Source organism: Lytechinus variegatus, chromosome 9 (genome assembly GCF_018143015.1).
Source record: "Lytechinus variegatus isolate NC3 chromosome 9, Lvar_3.0, whole genome shotgun sequence".
Taxonomy (NCBI): Eukaryota; Metazoa; Echinodermata; class Echinoidea; order Temnopleuroida; family Toxopneustidae; genus Lytechinus; species Lytechinus variegatus.
The window spans coordinates 17,512,521-17,533,969 of NC_054748.1; the positions used below are offsets into that span (position 1 = coordinate 17,512,521).

The window sequence follows — 21,449 nt, forward strand, 5'->3', positions numbered from 1 at the left end:
GTTATTTCTAGAATATTGACCATGATACACTTATGCTCTTCACACTGCACTTTTTTTCTTTAACCCCGGAAAATTGGTGGGGCTAAGGGGGGGGGGGGTCTTCTACAAACTGCTCTAGTCTTCAAGCAGGCAAAGATCTTGACTGAAATTTTGATTATAAATTGGGTCTTCATACAAGACTATCACAAATGCAAGGGACCTTTCACACACACACAAGTCATACCAAGGGACTTAGACTTCACATTCAGACCACTGCACAAAGTGGATACAAACTAGAGAAGATAGCACTTCACCATCCACAAGCACCAGCAGCCATGTCTGGGCAAAGACAGATCTAGGCCTACATGTACATGTAGGAATGTCACATTACTATTCAATCACCCCTCATTGCTGCAGATTGAAATCAGCTAGGATGCTTAGATTTGACCCCACTTGACCTCTGTGGTGACCCCTATTGACCTTTGTGGTGATGGGGATTAAATACCAGTGCTGGGCTTTCATGACGAGTCTTCATGATCTTACATTAGATGTGATACTGTGTGGAAATAAAAACATGCAAGGCTACATACATGGTCTTCCTGATGCACAAATTAACAAACTGCAGAGAGTACAAAGTTTAGCCACTAGACTATTGCTAATAAAGGTCCAGGAACAAATTGATTTTAAGATCCTCTTGCTGACATTCCAATGTTTAAAAGAAATCAACTCCAGTCTTCAAGAGTTGATATCAGAATATTCACCCTCCCGCAACTTGCGCACAAGAAACAAATCCCTCTTCATAGTTCCTGCCACCAATACCCAGTCTTATGGTTCACAATCTTTTTATTCCACATCCCCTCATCTCTGGAACAATCTACCACAAAGTATAAAACAAGCAGATTCAACAGGAAAATTCAAATCCATGTTAAAAACTTACTTTTTTGTTAAATAGCCTTTCCCTTCGCATGTGAAGCCCCTCAACTGTCTACAGTCTACTGTGAAGTATACAATTACTTTAATTTTTGGGGGGAAAATTCCTTCTCTCTTTCTATTTTTTCTAAGTGCTCAGAGACATGTTTTGTGTTAAACGCTATACAAATAATGTTAATCATTATTATTGCATCCATTTTTTGAGCTTATATGGTCTATCAATTGTAAGACGCACCCCTCGACCCCCCGGGAATGGTGCGTCATGGGTGGGTCATTTACCAACAAATTGGTGACTCAGGGTACCGTCATGGAAGCATTTGGTCAGTCATGGCATGGAGAATAGGGTGGGTCATAGTCAGACGTACTTTCTTTCGCGAGATGTACACAGCGGCATGTGCGCGCGGAGATTTACTTGACGGAGTGCGTCATGGAGACAGTCGATGGTCAGTCAAAATCTAGCACTGGTGCGTCGTATTTTTTCGTCCAGGCACAGTCATCGTAAGAAAAGGTCCGTCACAGTCGAGACACACAGGTGCGTCATGGTACATGAAAATCTGACTCACATCTGACAAGTGATGCACCATTCCCGGGGGTCGCGGGTGCGTCTTACGATTGATAGGTGTATAAAATTGTAATCTCAAATCTGTTCAGGACTACTCATCAGAGAATTGGATACTCGTATGTATATGTACACCTACTGTGCAGGAAAATATTGTGTTAAAAATGAAAGCACCAGCTGATGTTCCAAGAGTGCCACACTTTCAGGTGTAAAATGGAGTTTCATTTTTTTTTAAAGGAGTTGTATTTACTCAAGCACTCATGTTACCAAGAATTATTAAAGTCATTAAGGAAATATACTACAATGTAGTATACAACTTGCGCAAATCGTACCCTAAACACGTAGCGTTGACTCTTGGGGCAAAAAGTACATCCTTTATAAAACATTTTAGTCTTAATTTTTATACCCTCGCAAATTTGACCCTAAACACGTAGCTTCCTATCGAAATAGATAACTTTTTTCATTATTTTAGTGTTTTTGACAACCTTATTACGTTACTTACGTAACATGCCATCTTGAAAAAGACATCCTTTTTAAGTGTTTTTTGGTCGCGCATGGTACATGTATCTACTTGTCAATGTAAGTGCCCCCCCTCCAGGATATCGCTATCATGGGTTTTATTGGCAGGAAAATGAAGAAACAAGAAAGAACATGAACTGTAAGAAGGGAAAAAGTTATATCCCCCAACCACCAGCCAAAAACAACAGCAGAGTGTCTAGTTTTAAAAATTCCCTTTTGACAAGAAAAACAAAACTTTGTCACATCCAGAACCTGTGGCCATGCACCAGACTCCACAAAAATCCTCATTCTTGTTCCCATTAAAAGTAAACAAGCCTACCAAAAATGTTATCACTTCCCCTTGAAAACAAACTTGAAATGAAACGCTGATCCCTCATCCCTTTCATCTCAATACATCAAGCATATGACAGCTCCGTCCCACAAGGGGATCAGCATATTTTCAAAGTCAAAGGTGAGTGACCTCTGGAGCTCTGCATGTGTTATACAATCCAATAGTTGCCAGTGGCACATATAACATGTGCAGATGGCTTTCTCAGAGTTTTGTCTGAAGATGACATAATAAGAACAAGAAAGGGCAAAGACTGGATAGAAAAACAGGGAACGATCAAAGAAGCAGATATTTTCAGCTTGTATCATCACATCAATTTAGCTCATGATACGAAAATTTGTATATAATTCATTGATAATTTTCACAAAGCGTCAGGTAAACTGGATTTGACCTTTCGGGAATTAAAGGGGCCCTTTTTTTGAATAATCGGATTGCCAGATTGGGAATGATAGCCCGATGTGATGGCACAATCCCATATTGTCACTGCACATTATAGCCTACTGCATTTCATAGAACAAGCCTAAATGAATACCCGATGATGTAAATAAAATGTAATTGATGAAAAAAAGAAAGATGATTTTTAAGGTCATCTCGTCTCCCTCCCCCCCAAAAAAAAAAAATCTCCCATCAAAAAACCTTGCTATTGCCCCTAGAGACACTTATGATCGAGATATGACAAGTTTCATCTCATTGGTATTAAAGGCTATGGCTTGATGTGAATCTAGTATAGAGCTTTTCATTCATCGTTGATACAACATTTGCTCCTGCAACAATTGCTCCGGGTTTGATTTCATCTAAGATTTTGGGAAAGGGTTGGGGATGCAATAGGTTTTAAGTTAGGTTTAGGGTAGGGTATAGTGTTAAACCCAGGGTCAAAGTTGGTCATTTTTATTAGTGTGTGGAATTTAGAGTGAAGCAATTGCCGCTGGAGCAAATGTCATGGAACCCACTTATCATTACTGAACATTTAGCACAAATTGAGAATTTTAAGAACGCACAGACCCGAATTCAGGACCATAATTAAAAGCAGCTTAGCAGAAATACAACAAGTGCAGGGTCCTGCTGTGTGGTATGAACTTGAAATACAATGTGTTACATATGTGCAGAATTTCCACATGTTTCTACTATGTCTATGAAGTGCTCAGTAATAATGAAAAAGAGAGAGCATTTTCATAAGGAGTTTGGGGGTAGAATTATCAACAAAAAACATGAAAAGCACATTGGAACACCATGTAAATATAAGGCGAGGAAGGCCTGAGAGAGCGGGATAGATCCCACTAGGGAGGCAGTATAGCTCAGTCGGTTTAGATCGCATGTTTCAGATAAGATCGTAGATCTCAACGTGAGGGGTTCGAGTCCCGCTCATGACGAAACGCATCTAAGAAAAAATCTGATGAGCTTTAGCATTGGGTGTTAGCGTGCCTCTCCACTGTATTCAGTGCAGGTGTGAGTGCAGATGGAAAACATGACGTCCATTGGAAAGGACGCAAATGCTGGTTCCGTGTATGGGAGAGTCACAACCGATAGATGCACGTTAAAAACAATACACTATTTATCAAAGAGTAGGGTGTTCAGCCGGTGAATTGCACCTGCCAGTCCCAACAAAATTCAGGTCGAGTCAAGCTGGAAGTTCATATGTCATAATAATCAATAAAATGATTGTGCCTTGTAGGCATGAACGGAAAAGACAAGACAAGATCCTAAAGTAATAACATACAGATTTCGAATTCTTCAGCAAAATAGATATTCAAACTGTTGAAAACTGTCTGGAATGAAAAGTATTACTATCCAAGAAGGCAGGAAAAAATACCATTTAAACAATTTTTTAGCATTTTTCGCCTCTCATAAATTCAGCCCAGAATTAGGTCAATGAAAATGAAAATTACGTAGATTTTTTCTTCCAACTTTATAGTGACAGGGAGGTCTATATACATGCCTCTCACATACCTATAGATAGCTCGCATATAAACATATTTGGAAAGTGAGAAGCATATTTGAGGGAGACCGAGGGGAAATATTTGCCATTTTCGGGCAACATGTGCCAACATCATTTTGAGCCGAATCGTGAGTGGATGAGTGCAAGTGTAATCAGCACTGACAGCTTGACATGAGCCTTATAATGAGATTTCTTAAGCAGTTTCACATGTCAGCCAGTGTAACCATATCCCAACCTCTTTACGGGTTGGAATATTTAAGCTATTTTCATGATATTTTTAAAAAGATATTTGTGTTACTTTGTCATGTCATGGCGAGGACAATCGTCTTATGAAATAGGTTTTGGAAAGGGCTGGTCCCTGTACTAAAGCCTACGGGAAATCAGCGAATCAGTGTGAGATTTTTTTTTAAATGCAATTTTCTCAAGAATTTGTTAATAGTGGTTGCATTTGAGTGGTGGATGTATCATCAGGCAAATAATTTCATACTTCCTTTATATAGGAAAAGTATTTTTATTCATCATATTGAATTATATATGTAGGTCCTATTACATGTCTATGGGGGAGACACTTGCAAATAAACTCATTCATCAATTCATTGCTATCATTTCAGTGTTTTTAATTATACAAAATGATTGTTCCCATCTGATAACTTAAAGGGGAAGTTCACCCTGACAAAAAGTTTATTGTTAAAATAGCAGAAAAAATAATAAAAAATATTGCCGAAGGTTTGAGAAAAATTCATCAAATAATTAAAAAGTTATTAGAATTTCAATTATTTGATTTGTGACGTCATATGCGAGCAGCATTCCTACATAGCGAATGGTAAAAAATCAATGAAATGTCATTTTCTCAGAAAATTGAAAATGGTTTTCACTGTACCTTTTTTTATATCAATAAACCAATCATTTCACACCCGATCATGAATGGAAAACAAAATTAAGTCATCAGGAACCATACAAAATTTGAAATTCTTGCATTTTATATTACATAACACATGGGGCAGCTGCTCGTTTATGACGTCACAAATCCAAAACTTTGAACTCTAATAACTTTCTTACTCTTTAACGGATTTTCCTCAAACCTTCACCAATATTTTTTTACTATTTTTCTGCTATTTTTACAACAAAGTTTTCTTCAGGATGAACTTCCCCTTTAAGCATTTCAGTTTTGATTCATTTTCATTTCAGTAAAAATATCTATTTCTGTTACGAAGCATTGTTATCTTTGACTTAGATTTTGACTTTATTTTCAGGTATGATATGATAATTTATGTTGTATTCATCAGGTCATTGATGAAAAACAGTTTATGCTGATCTTTTGTACCTGAATAAATATGTTCTAATACTATCATAGTTCAATGTTCAATAGTGTTGAAAAGCATAGGTCTATATGTTTTCAATTCAATTCAATTCAAGTTTATTTTGCTCTCTGCATAAAAATGAACAAAAATGTGGTAAAATACATAGGAACAAAGTTTACATAACATCAAAGACATAAAAAAGCATTGAGAGGGAAGCAGCCAAAAAGGAAAAGAATATCCTTATAAAAAGGCCGACCCAACTTACTTTAAAAAGAATAATAATTATTGACAATATCAAAAGTACAAAAGACAATTAGGAGACAATAATTGCTCTGGGGATCTAACTTTTATGCACAGGGTGGACCGCTTGTAAATACCATTATCGTGGTTATTTTTAGGTGGGGCAGAGTAACTGATCCTAATTCATTGTCCCATAACTGTCCATCCTTTTTAACAGTAATCATTAAAAACATTTGTCTGGGTTAAGCAACAACTCATCGATCAAACATTCCACTCTTTGTGCATATATTTCACCTGCAGTGTAAGAATGTGATTACATTACAGTATTTAGCTCTTCATCAATATACAGAGGGCCATCAGATCAGTTTTCATTAGTCCAAACAATCGACCTATTGCCAACTGGAATCACCTTTCAGAGCATTTACAATGTAGGCCATCTCCCCATAAAACGGCTCAGGCTGCAGCTATATCTTCGCTGTTATACTGAACATGTATGAGTATGTGATGTGTCTGATTGGGCAAGTTTTTTACTACAAAACAGCGGGTGCATAGCAACAATCTGCCTGCCTTGAATTAATCGTTGTATTTTTTTATCAACTGTCATTCGGGGGCAGACATTTTGGAAGAAAACCTATTGAACAATCATCAATATAAATAAGAAAACGACTGAAGTAAGAAATTAGGGTCTGCATAGATCATGGAAAGACCACCAGGCTAAAGCCAGAGTAAGACAATCCAAGTCCTTTGGAAGCACAATAGTGACTTTCAGCCTTTACCATCATTGCATTATTCATTTATTGACATTATCTTCATTCCTATTTTTTCAATTGTTGCTCTTGATATCATCATCATCTATCCTGCACTTACTAAGCTCCTTATTAACATTAATATATTGTTATAATATTAATTATTTTCATTTTTTATCAATATTATTATCTTCATCATCATTATCACAGTAACCATCATCATCATCAGCAGCACCATCATCATTTCATTTTAGCTTTATGTTGTACAGCGTCGCCCTGATCAGGCAGGTGCTTTGACACTGATGAAGGCTTAAGGAAAAGTTAACTCGGGCTAATGAAAACATGCCTAATAACCTGAACCGTTTTCAACTGGGACCTGTTCAATGGATATTAGGGGTGAATCATGGACCATTAATTGGACTTTAATGGGAGAGTGTAAACACAATTCAAGGGTTTCTCACAACAATGCCAAATACAAAGATCAACAATAGATTCACTCAAGCAATTTGAAATAGTATAGTATAGTCAAAAAGTAACAATAAAATTGCCAATTTGCCTTTATAAATATATGCAGTGATTTTGTTGTTTTCACTGCATTGCCAATTTTGAGTTAGTAATAATATGCTTAAATTCAGCAAAAAAATGACAGGCACCGCATACTGTACATAGAAAGGTATATTTTTGTCAGTACATTTTCTCTATATATTATTCGTTGAATTCATAAATAAAAATTGCAAAAGGAGGTCCCACTGTCCCACTGTGGGCTAAAAATATACATGGACTTGCAAAAGAAAGTCAAAAGACCATGTTAGTTTTTATTTTCAAGATGTAATTAATTTTCTAAGTATTCTGTGGATGTTTACAGAATATTTAAAATTACAAATTCTGGCATCAAACTTCATATTTTCTTTTCTTTGTTGCCGAGCTGAAAACATGAACAAAAATCGGATCTTGAATTTGAACCTTCAAAACTGCATTTTGTAGCAATTGCACAGTCAAATCTTCAACACATTCACAATACAGCCAAGTAAATACCAAAAACACCAATGAACAAACAAGGGTCAGTCTGCTATTATTCTCCAAATGCCTTGGTTTTACATATTATGTCATGATAGCAACATAAGGCCAATTTGGCTTCGTTTACATTGCAGAACAGGGTTGCCCTACATTTTTACTCACTTGGCCTGAAAAGAGGCCAGAAGTTAAAGACGTATCCCATACTCCATTCGTTATTCTGTTGGTTCCCTCCTAAGTTTACAAGCCTATATCTATGTATAGTATATTTTTCAGTAAAAGCCCTGGTTTAAGTTTGAGACATACCTACTCGACTTTACATCCAAGTACCTTATTCAAAAACGAAGAAAAAAGAGAAATACAAAAGAAGAAGAAAAAGAAGAGAAAAGAAAAAAAAAGAAATCCAAAGAAAAAACTAGACCCTTATTGATTTTTCTTTATATAGGCCTATATATTTTTCTCAAGAAAAAAATATGATTCATTGGAATAGTCTGAAATGAGAAATTGTAAGGACCTTAAATGCAATGCATAAGCCTGGAAATTGGCATTTGGAAGTACATGCAGATCGATCTGCAAATGAAAAATTTATTTATACAATCACTACAAGAGAGCGAAGTTGGCTCAGTTGGTAAAGCCTCTAATTGTCAAACCAATGGTTGTGAGTTTGATACTACTCTCGGCGGATGACTGAAGCCTGCGATTTGTGTAAAATGTCTCTCCCCTGTTCTATAGATGTAGGCTACGTTACAGTGGAAAAAATCTGTCCCTCAAAGAAGACTAAATGGAGCCCCGTATAGGGGGATATTCACAACCTTTGCATGTTAAGAACCCAAAACACTTTCATTTAAGAGTAGGGGGAAACCCCGGTGCAGTGGTCCACCTACACTCCCCCAATCAATGATATCACGAGAAAGATATGTGGGTCACAGTGATGCTTTTGGCTTCCCAGGGGAAGCACAGGTGACGCCAAACAATTAAAAACAATAACTTCTGGAAAATTCAGCAGTTAGATAATATTATAAAAGCCCAATAAAATTCACATCCATAGTCAATATATATAAAGCTTCAGATTTAAACTGAAATAAACTAAAATATGTTTTTGCTCACTGTGTAAATGCACCTCAAAACCAGGAAAGCAACACAACCATAAAAGGTTTCAAACATCAACGAGGTAACAAGTGTACTATAAGCAAGCATTATCTTAAGCTGTGATAAGTGTTTAGTCTATACCCAAACAATCGTGCAAATTCAAATCTCCTTTTTTGGTGTGAGGTTCATTTGTTTACTGTGTTATCTTTGTGGATGTGACAGAGCGTGTAGAGTTTGAATCATCGATGAATGAATGAAGACCCGTACAACGCTTGTCAAGTCATGGGTATCAATCTGTATCAGTTTAGTACAATTAGTAAATTATATAGTCATTGGGTAACAGGTCTCATTGTTGATCAACAAAAACTATGCCCTCCCTGTACTAAGAATACAACTTTTTACTTCCTCTTATGTCTATGATATGTAATTTTCCCAATAATCTTATACATATATGTAGGCCTAAATTGACCATAAATGCAATATCACTACAAAGATTAACAGCAAGTGAATAAGGTGAATCAATTTTGAAATCTTATAACTTGTAATAGGAAACGGTATGGTTTGAGTACTAAGAATTTGTAACACTGGAAATATAATTTTTATTACCAGTAATAGAATTCATAACATAATGCTGGGAATGTAGGCTTAATTGTAATAGTATAGTACATGAGCTGAGGGAACAATTAGGTAAAGGAGGTAAGAGGAAGACACTCCTAGTGGTAGTACATACCACTATAATATGCATTCAATAGTTGTAATCTTCTAACTCTATATTTCCTAACATTTGTACTAAAAAATGATGATACTTTGCTTGTAAATTTTTTTTTTTTTTTTTTTTTAATTATGTGTTTTATTGGTATTCAAAATCACATATAATCACAATATTTACAGGTAATTGGAATGATTTGAAACAGTTCAAAAGCAGTAAAATCACAAAACAAAGATGAAATTAAAAAATAAATGGAAAAAAAAAAATAAAAAAATAAAATAAAAAGGGTGACATAAATCAAAATAAAACATTGGACGATACAGGTTACTCTAAAGGGAATACACATCGAGATAAATTTACATGTATAATCAATTGTAGCATATTACTCTGTGCATTGTACAAGTCTCAATTTAAGATACAAAAACAAAAAGAATGGAAAAGGGGGAACTACCTGTATCTAAAATAAAAATCATATATCAAATCGCCACTTCTTAAAGTGTACAGTGAGTTTGTTTCTTTTCTTGGCTAGGTGATGCTCAATTTCCTTTTGTTTCTTCACAAAACTTTTAAATAAATCCACATTTGGTAAGGTGTTCTTGAATTTACAAATATAAATATAATATTTGGCCAATAGTAAAAGGTAAGTAACAAATCTATCCGTTGATACACCAAACAATTTTTGAAAATTAGTGAGATTGAAATCTGAAATATGTTTTTTTATCGTAGTCAATAGAAGATTCCAAATTGGGGTAACCTTATCACAGTCACAGAACAGATGAATTATTGATTCCTCTTCATTATCACAAAATGTACAGTTTGGTAAATCTTTCCTTTTGATTTTATACAGAAATGCATTTAGAGCTATAGTATTATGAAAAATCTTAAAGTAAAAGGAACGGAGTTTAGTATCGATAGTACAAAAGAAATTGGCTTTATGTACCTTTTCCCACAAAGTGGGTACAGGGATTGATAGGCATTCATTCCAGTAGTTGTACCGTCTATCTGGAAGATATTGCACATTCAAAATTTTATAGGCATAACATGGTACTTTTTTCGCAGTAATCAGTTTAGTAATCAAAATATCATGAACGTGTACATTAGTCAAAACTGTTCTATTAAACCACTCCATTGGAATATTTTTCATTAAAAAATTGTATTTTCTCCTATCAGACACAGGAATATCAAAATCTAAAATAAGTTCTTCAAACAGTTTATGTCCAGGATGAGGTGGATTCAATAAGTCTGAAATTACAACAACATTCTTCTCATGCCAAGATTCATAATAGAAGTATTTTTTGGATTTTGATCGAATTAATCTATTAAACCATAAGAATTGGCAATGCCCCATCTCAGAAAATTTACAATGAAATGATTCTATAGAAGCATATTCTCTGAAATAATACCATGAACGAAGCGAATCTGCAATTTGGGAATTACCTAAAGATTGTAAAACGGTTTCTGGGGCATATGATTTCCACAAAATATTAGGATCACTATGAAATTTTTCTAGAGCTGAGATTTCAATTGATTTCCAAACAGACTCAAAATTATCATCAAGTAGGTGTTTGACCCATGTCATTTTTTGGGATAGAGCAAATGAATAAGGATCAATCATCTTTAGTCCACACTGAGTATAATCATTACACATAAATGATCTCTTAACCCTATCATTACCACCACTCCAAATAAATTTAAAGAACAGACTATTAAGTTCCTTAAAAAATGACTGTGGTATCTTTATACTGAGAACAGAAAAAAGATATAACAATTGAGGGAGGATAAGAGATTTGATTACACATATCTTACCAATCAGCGAAAGATTTCTCATTCGCCAGCAATTTATTGATTGGGTCATTCTTTTTAATTTTTCTTTGTAGTTCAAATCAAATATCAACCCCAAATTCATAGAAAAGTTGACACCTAAAGATTTAAAACTTGTTGATTTCCATGTAATTCCATGATTACTTAACGGAAAATCTTGACAACCTCTCTTGGAACCAATCCAAATCGCTTCTGTTTTAGTTAAATTCAATTTACAACCAGAAATTTTACCAAACTTATTCAAAATATCCAACAAAATGTTAAATGAATCTCTAGCCCCGTCTACAAAACAAACCGAATCATCTGCAAATAATGATATTTTTACCTCTTGATTCTTGACCTTAATACCTTTAACCTGATTATTCTGTCGAATAGAAATAGCCAATATCTCAATAACTAGTAGGAACAGGTAAGGAGAGATAGGGCACCCCTGAAATATACCTCTTTGCATTGAGATGCGATCAGTCAAGGAACCATTATTCAAAACATATGTCTGTCTGTTTGAATACAGAGTTTTTATCCAGTCAATAAACTTAGAGCCAAAATTAAAATGTTTTAAAGTTCGGAAAAGGAAGTTATGATTAACACTATCAAAAGCTTTTTCAATATCAAGTAATATTACTGCTCCAGGAATGTCATTTGTCTGTGTATATTCAATGATATCAAAAATTAAACGCACATTGTTGCTAATATTTCTGCCCTTTAAAAAACCAGACTGATCTGGATGAATGAGATCATGCATAAAACAAGTAATGCGATTGGCAAAACATTTGGCTAGTATCTTATAATCAGCAGTCAAAAGCGTTATAGGTCGATAATTTCTAACAAACAGAGGGTCTTTATCTTTCTTTGGGAGAAGTGTTATAATTCCATTCCTCTGAGAAATTGATAACACACCATTTTGAAGGGAATAATTGTATGAATCCAATAGTAAATCACTAATATCAGCCCAAAATACTATGTAAAATTCAATAGGAAGGCCATCAAATCCTGGGGTTTTATTCATCTTCATAGATTTAATAACATCAAAAATTTCATTTTTGGTTAAAGGATTTTCTAAGTTATGTTTTGCATTATCAGAAAGCTTGGGGATATCTAAATTATCAAAAAAGGCTTCATTTAGGTCATCATTTTCTGTTTCTCTGTCATGGTTAGAATACAGGTTTGAATAGAATGCACAAATTTCTTCAAGAATATTATCAGGGTCTGAAACAATATTGCCTTGGGCATTCTGAACTCTAGTAATAGTTTTTTTTCGCCAAGATCTATTTTCTAAATTACAAAAATATTTTGAACTTTTTTCCCCTTCCTCTAACCATCTAACCCTTGACCTTGTGATAAGACCTTTAGTTTCAAATTCATAGATTTTATTCAACTTGTCTTCCAAGTTTTCAAGTTTTAATAATTCAGAATCATTAGATGAAGTATTATTACCTAATTGTGACCTTAATTTATCAATCTCATCTAATAAATGAATCTTTTCTTTCTTTCTCTCCTTTTTCTTCCTGGCACAGTACTCAATACAGTTACCTGTTAAAGTACATTTGAGGGAGTCCCATAGTGTGTTTGGATTGCATTCTGAATCGTTATGAATGTGTTTAAAATCCCGGATACTATCCTTTATCAAATTAATAAAGTCAGAATCATTGTGTAAGTAAGAACAGTTAAGCTTCCAGTAGCCTCTTCCTCTGATTGGTTGATTATCAGTAAACTGGATAAAAACAACAGAATGGTCTGACTGAATTCCTGGAAGAATTTTGGATTTAACACAATTTTGCAAAAAATTACTAGAAACTAGAATATAATCAAGCCTTGATAGAACCTGGGGTGTTTTTTGATGTCTTGTGTACTGTCTCAATGCTGGATGATAATGTCTCCAAACATCAACTAAATCATATTCATCAATAATAATAGATAGCATTTCACTTGCCTTAGTATTAGAATGTTTTTGTCTTGTACCTTGGTAGTCAAGGGGGCCAATCACCGCATTAAAATCTCCACCAATAATCAGAGAGGAGTTGTCAAATTTATCTAATTCTGCAAAAACTTTTAGTACAAAATCAGGATCATCATTATTTGGGGCATATATATTCACCAAAGTGACTGGAACATCATTTAATTTACAATTTAAGATCAAAAATCTACCATCAGGGTCGTAAAAAACAGAAAATACTTTGACTGAAATAGATTTTCTTATAAGAATGGCCACACCTCTACTATTAGAGGAAAAACTAGTAAACCATGCAGATTCACCCCATTGGGATTTCCAAAAAACTTCATCCGTTTTGTTAGAATGTGTTTCTTGTAAAAATATAATATCATTGTTAAGGTTTCTCATGTAGTGAAAAATTTTCTTTCGTTTTGTATAATCCTGCATTCCCCGACAATTAAAGGAGCTAAGTTTGATCAACATATTAGGTTTTGTACTAAACTTTGATTGAATAGATGCTTGCAAATTAGACTAAGAAAACTATGCAGAGAACAAGTGAAGTCTAATAAGATTATACACGAGTTCACATTTACATAAAAATCAGTTTGGTCACCAAAAAGAGAAAAAAGAACAAAACAATCATTGCCAAAAATAAACAAAAAACAAAAAAAGAAAAAAGTCAAAAATATCATTACAATAGCTTAAAGGGAGCAAAAGTGCAAGATGAAATGCAGAGCCTCAAATTAAGAAACAGCTCTGCATTCAGCACAAATCCAAAAATCAGCAATACAACAAAAAGCATCCAAAATTCAACGATGTTTAAAAGAGGGTAAAATAAATTTACAAGCTTCAGCATTAAAATTTAAAAAGGACATATAACACTTGCAAGTATACATATACATTATGCATGCATATTTAATCACAAGTAAGTTACAAAAATGCACCTTTTATGTGTATGATTATGCATACACTAATACAAACAATCTTATGACCATATGAAATAATAATAAAAATGAACATACAACTATAAAGAGTCCAACTATGCTAAACAAACGAGTATAAAAAGTCCAACTATGCTAAACAAACCAGTGCTAAAAGTCCAACTATGCTAAACAAACAAGTATAAAAAGTCCAACTATGCTAAACAAACAAGTATAAAAAGTCCAACTATGCTAGTAAAGCTGTGCCAAACAAGGTGATATAAGACTTTGGCATGGCATGATACTAAAAAAAGGAAAGTGAACTGACATTTAAGTTCCACCATTCAGATCAACGTAACATAAAGTATACAAGAGAAAACACACCTCTAAAAAAAGTTCACTGACAAAGTTCAACAAAATATGTTCATGAACAAAATAAAAAACAAGAACTTGGCAAAGTATGGCATCATAAGATATAATGGAACAAGCTAGAGAGTTATTTTACAATAACAAGCTTTCCTGAGGTATCTCTGTAGGCCAACTTGTCCGGATACAAAAAGAATGGCCTTTTCCCATTTTCCTTTAGTTTTTTTAATTCATCCATCTTTTCCTTCCTCTGCATCATTACCCTTTTGGAGAAATCTTCGGCGACAAATAATTTCCTTCCATGAAACTTGGCATCTTTGACTTTGAACTTCTGAATGCATGCTTTTCTGACTTGCTCTTTATCTGCGAATGATGAGAAGCACGCATGGATGATCCTAGGTTTCAGATCCTGGTCACCGGCTTGATCGCGAGGCTGGATGGGAGGTCCTGTAGGTGTACGGTGGCACCTTTCAATCTTGTACTCGGAAGCAGACAGCCCCACAAAATCCTGCAGCACTTTCTGTAGAGTGACAGCTACGTCTTCTCGTGAGCCTGGACCATGAGCTTGCTCTGGTATCCCATGGAATATTAAATTGTTCCTCCGACCCCTATTCTCTAAGTCATCTATCTTGTTAACGAGCTGGGTGTTATCCAGCTTCAACTTCTTGACCTGCTTTTCTAAGTCTTCTATCTGCATAGAGCATGCAGATAGTTTTTCATTTTGCTGATCTAGCGTGGAAGAGAGCTCGCTGAATTTGGCCAGAGTAATGTTTTCAATGTAGTTTTCTAGACGAGCCTCAAATCCTTTGAAGAAATCAACGAACCACTGTGGAGGTGATTGACCAGGCCCAGGGGCCAAATCACTAGTGAACAGGGAGCGCTTCATACTCTCTTGTGTACTACCTGGTTTCGCACTCAACGGAGAATCCATTTCGACAGTACCCTGATCTCCGGGGGAGGTAGAAGGTGTAGATTGATTGGGCTTCTTACGGGCAATCTTCGAACTTTGAGGTGTTTTCTCCGGCGAAAGAGGATGTTTCCTGGAATCTCGATTAGTCGACATACTTGAGGATAATATAAAGTTTCACCCTGCGGAAGCTCTCGAATCACTTTTTTTGAACACCGCTGAAAATTGGACGCTTTGTCGTGAACTAAATCACGGACATCTTGCCATACCGCAAGATCTATGGAGCGCCTGCTTGTAAATTTTTCCAATTGGCTTTCTAATATTGATCATCTGGACACACAACTGAGTAAAGTAGTAGTAGTAGTGTTAGTAGTAGTAGTAGTAGAAGTAGTAGTAGTAGTAGTGGTGGTGGTGGTAGTAGTGGTGGTAGTAGTAGTAGTAGTAGTAGTAGTAGGAGTAGTATAGCAGTAGGAGTAGTAGTATAGTAGTAGGAGTAGTAGTAGTAGTTGTAGTAGTAGTAGTAGTAGTAGAAGTAGTAGTAGTAGTAGTAGTAGTAGTAGTAGTAGTAGTAGTAGTAGTAGTAGTAGTAGTAGTATATAGCAGTAGCAGTATTAGTAGTGGCGGAGGTGGTGGAAGTAGTAGTAATGGCGGTGGTAGTAGTAATGGCGGTTGTAGTAGTAGAAGTAGTAGTAGAAGTAGTAGTAGAAGTAGTAGTAGAAGTAGTAGTAGTAGTAGAAGTAGTAGTAGAAGTAGTAATAGTAGTAGCAGTAGTAGTAGTATAGTAGGAGTAGGAATAGTAGTAGTAGTAGTAGTAGTAGTAGTAGTAGTAGTAGTAGTAGTAGTAGTAGTAGTAGTAGTAGTAGGAGTAGTAGTAGTAATATCAGTAGTAGCAGTGGCGGAGGTGGTGGAAGTAGTAGTAATCGTGGTGATGGTAGTAGAAGTAGTAATAGTAGTAGTAGTGGAAGTAGCAGAAGCAGCAGCAGTAGTACTAGTAGTCAGGGGCCATGGATGTGGGGGCAGGGGGCTAAGGGGGCTTCAGCCCCCCACTTTTTTCCAAAACCATGTACAAAAACATAAAAACTACTATAAAACTGTGAATTTTTGCATGGTCAGCCCCCCCCCCACTTTTGGCTCAGCCCTCCCACTTTGAAAACCGTTCTGCGGCCCCTAATAGTAGTAGTAGTAGGGCCAGAGGCACACACCCTGGCCTAGGAAATACCCGATAGTGATACATCTAAAACATTGCAATGTAATTCAAACATTTCTTCTTTTTTTTCATTTGTCATATCTGAGAGGAAAAAATCAATTCCTATTTTTCCTCCATTTTATATCCTACAATATTCAATCTTTGCTAAAAGTCTTCCATCACAACGAGCAATGGTCATGTTAATATTATCAGGAAGATAAGCATGATAGCTAATCTGCTATGATTCTTAAAAAAAGGTGTAAATTTACCAGTACAACAAAATAGTGGGATACTTTGTGTTGACTCATAACTGGTCCTAAGCTTTCCAGCTCACTGGCTTGGCACAAATTGCCAGCCGGCATTTGATTGTATTCCATTGTGGTTTATTCTTTGAGCTGTCGGGGCAGCACCGTTACACTATTGTTCCCCGTTCAACGGGTTATCGCTTGCAAAAAAAGGAGTTATTCGGGTCTCAATAAGTCACATTTGGTACCGTGTACATACGTAGCATACCAATAACATTGAGCACCGCATTCCTAGTCATGCATGCACGGAGAGGTTCCCCCAGAAAAAAGGAGCAACGCTCCACACACAACTCTCGGGATGCGATCCCATCTGCATATCTCTTCATTTTTCATCTTTCAGTATCGTAAATTACAAAGCTGAGGTTCGAAAATGCTATGTATACATTTGAACTAATGTCGAATACTTTCAAAATCAAAACTAAGATATAACTTACCTAAGAATTAAGCAGAGAAGTTACCTCTTCAATTTAGTTCCAGCACTAAATTCCAGTACTTGTCTCCGAGCGAGAATTACACTCAGCGCCCGCCGATTGCCTCTATTACACGCATGCAGGGGATAAGCAAGCACGTATGCGACACACACACAGAGCGCAGGTAAAACACCAGCATCGCACTACCAGTACCAAACTCTACCAAGAACTTTGCTGATCATGTGATCAAAGAACCAGCGAGCCATTGGCCAAATTAGTTTGCAATCACTGCGCTCTTCTGGGCTTCGCTCATCCTCCCGAACCTAGCCACGCCCACGCCTCAGAGAAATTGTGTGCCGAATTACATTATCGTTTACATTCCTTTTTAATACACGATTGTATATATTATATGTACAGTAACTTTTCTGCGGTTGCTGAATATTAAGAAATATAAGGTTACTAACATCTCTAGTAGGCCCTATATCAAGTATACAGAAAATAGATAATAAGTTCAGTATATGATGATGACAATGATAATGAAACTAATAATAACAACAACAATGATAATAATATAATAAGTCTAATAATGATAATAACGATAACAATAATTATACAGAATATGATAAAATTGAAAATACTATTAATGAAAAAATGATGATTATGATAACAGGTCTAATACACGATTTCTAAATGCTTTAAATTGTTAACTTAAAGAGAAATAGGCCTACTAGGTAGCACTAAACACTGATTTCGTGAGAAAGTCTGTAAAACAAGGCTTAATTGTCAGTACATCATCGAGGGTATAGATCTGGTACAGTTGCATAAACTGAACTTTGTGAAATCTTCAAATCTACGCCGAAAAATGTTCACACTGGAGATCACCAACACAGATAAGCGCACGTGGGACAGTGTATAATTGTTGCTTTGAATGTCGGGCCCGACGCTTGACCCGAATCCTGTGCTTATTTGCTGATTTCTCAGCAATTGCAGAATATCTTCCAGAATCCTTTGGCAAATATCTTTTATTTATACAAACAGACACTTTGGTGGTCATTTCATTGGATTCTGACTGTACGAGCTCATTTTGATATCGTTACCAATGCTCTTTTATCCTGCTTTCAAATAAATGGAAATGCTATATGCATTACTGATAACTAGGTGTGCACTTGTTTAAAAAACAAACTGGCATTTACCTATAATGGGGGCTTCCCCCCATTAATGAATATTTGAAATAATTAGTATCAATACCAAGAAAGGAAAGAAGGTCCTTTACACAAATTCACAGACTCTCAGAGATTTTATGAATATTTAAAGTATTCACAATTACATTTCATTACTATTAATATATTTACCCTCCCCTCAAAACAAAAAGGACTTTTACATTCTTTTAAAGATTCTAGTGAAAATCTAACAGTGTTTAATTTATGAGTTTCATCCTGCTTAATAGATAATAAAAAATCGGTTCATGTAGTAAACGGGGTTTATTTTCAAATAAATTTGGGGATGGTGCATATAATCATTTATGGTAATACGATTATGTTTTTTTTTCTCTCTATGTAAATATTTTTTATTCTTTCAATAAAAACAAAAATACCCCCCAAAAATGTTAAAATTTTAACCCCTGTTAAACCTCACATTTATGTTACCCCTAAAAGGACTCGGCTATTTGAAATGTAATTGAGGACGGGGGGGGGGGGGGCATGATCCCCCACCCCTTCTGATCTCGGCCGTTGTTCGCGTCGAAATTTGGCATGCACTGAGGCTATACCATATAAACTACAACTGTACAAGCCAGTATTACTAAAATCTGAAAATAAGTATTTTTTATTTATCATGAATAAAATATGCAAATTTATTCGTGAAAAACATTATTTGCAAATTTAACACCAAATTTCACTTAATTATTTTTCCCCATGCAGATGTCATCTTTGTAATCTAATTTAAAGGTTTCCACAAAGAAAAATTGCGAAAGGCAATTTTTCCTGATCTATTTCTTTGTTTTTAGAATTTCTCATGTATTTTTTTATCCTTTGTTTTTCATTTGAAATTATTACAGACCATTTAAAACTAAATTATGCCCTAAATTAATCAAGCAGACCAATTAGAACAAACAATAATCACCCTTTTATGAATTTCATCTCCCATCGACTTTGTACACGAAGTATAAAAATGAGTCATTTTCGGCATGGCATTGTTTCATAAAAAGTCACATGGCGTCGCATTGCTATACCAGTATTTCCAAAGTTTGGTTTCAAAGGTTGCTCAAGACCTAAAAAAAAATAATCATAAAATTTTGCGGCGCTATCTTTTCGTGTTTTGGAAATATCACGCGAGGCGTCCTCCCAGTCCTTTTACGGTTAAGAAGAACGATTTTGTATCATTTGATAGTAGATGTACAAATATGATTTTGCTGTCGATTTATTCGTATGCAGGCGTATGTTATATTCAAACTATACATTTAATGTTATTGTTTATGTTCTTTATTATACGGTCGGTTAGGCCCATGTAATGTCATCTTTTTTCTATGGTCGAAAGATATTATAAAATAAAGTTGATTTATTAAATAGATAAAAATCGTTTGAATGCACTCTTATACTATACATGAATCGCACCTAATGCGATTTTCAAAGATCTAATATACACCCTTCAACGTTAGATAGAGCAAAAGAACACAGATTTGGTATAATGGCATATATATCACACGATCAGAGTATTTATACAGAACTCATTCAACCTTATTGGATAAAGGTATATTTATTTAAAAGGCAAACAAAACTTTCACAATTTATACATAAAATGCAAAACAATGCTTTCTAGGCCACGACTGACACCCGAAGAGTAGCGATAAATTTAAAACAAACCCAAATCAAAGTCATATATTTTAACTAGATAAATGTATATAGATCAATCACAATTTAAAGGTCAAGTCCACCTCAGAAAAATGTTGATTTGAATCAATAGAGAAAAATCAGACAAGCACAATGCTGAAAATTTCTTCAAAATCGGATGTAAAATAAGAAAGTTATGACATTTCAAAGTTTCGCTTATTTTCAACAAAACAGTTATTTGAACGAGCCAGTTACATCGAAATGAGAGAGTCGATGATGTCACTCACTCACTATTTCTTTTGTTTTTTATTGTTTGAATTATACAATATTTCAATTTTTACGAATTAGACGATTAGGACCTCCTTGCCTTAAGCATAAAATGTTAAAATAATGGAATTCCACGTGTTCAGGCAGGAATGAAACTTCATTTCACATGACAATGACTAGAAAATAAAAATATTTCATATTTCATATAATAAGATACAAAAGAAATAGTGAGTGAGTGATGTCATCAACTCTCTCATTTGGATGTAACTGGCTCGTTCATATAACTATTTTGTTGAAAATAAGCGAAACTTTAAATAAAATGCCATAACTTTCTTATTTTACATCCGGTTTTGACGAAATTTTCAGTGTTATGCTTGTTGAATTTTTCTCTTTTTATTCAAATCAAGTTTTTGTTGGGGTGGACTTGTCCTTTAAGTGTGATTCGAATCTATCGCACTCTGTCGTGGGACTGGATCCTATAAAGAATTATTAACACAATCAAAACAATTACCTGATTTACTGTGAATAAACATGACAAACTGAATAAGCTCGTCCACATTGGATTTTATGATCTCTGAAAATCTCGAAAGAGAGTGGCAAAAAAAATCAGTGTAATCGCAAAATTATAATAACAGTGGTAACAAAATTACCTCCATCGATCTCTCCTCATGCACGACTTGCTGTTGTTATTTTTCAAAGTACAAGTCCTCCCCAACAAAAAAGATATATAAACAGAGAAAAGTTCAACAAGCATACTATAACACTGAAAGTTCTTTCAAAATCGGAAAGTTATGACAAAATAAAGTTTCGCTTAATTTCACAAAACAGTTATATGAACATCCTGGTCAGTATGCAAATGAGCAGACTGATGTTCACACACTAACTCGCTTACTATTTATAAAAAATATTTTATTATATATATAAATTGAAAAGTTCAAATTTTCTCCTTATTGTCATGTGAAACAAAATTTGTATTCCTACCTGAACATGTGGAATTACCATTATTTGAACAGTGTATCTGATAAGTCAAGTTAGTCCTTATTGTCAAATCTGTAAAATTGAAATATTGTATAATTCAAGCAATAAAAAACAAAAGAGATGATGAAGGAGGGATATCATCGACTCTCTCATTTGCATGTCACTGAGTTGTGCATACAAC

General features: G+C 35.0%; 1 protein-coding gene across 8 annotated transcripts in view; it reads right to left on the minus strand.

Annotated features, from left to right (window-relative positions):
* The window catches only part of LOC121421102 (troponin I-like), a 79,666-nt gene extending 62,256 nt beyond the window's left edge, over positions 1-17,410 (minus strand). For 4 of the 8 annotated variants that reach the window (XM_041615729.1, XM_041615727.1, XM_041615724.1 and 1 more), the window contains exon 1: positions 17,220-17,408. The gene's annotated coding sequence lies outside the window, so the exon portion shown is untranslated. Of the gene's footprint in view, positions 1-17,219 lie in introns of all 8 variants that reach the window. The other 4 variants (XM_041615731.1, XM_041615726.1, XM_041615728.1 and 1 more) reach the window with 3 other exon arrangements.
* Positions 17,411-21,449: the final 4,039 nt, after the last annotated feature.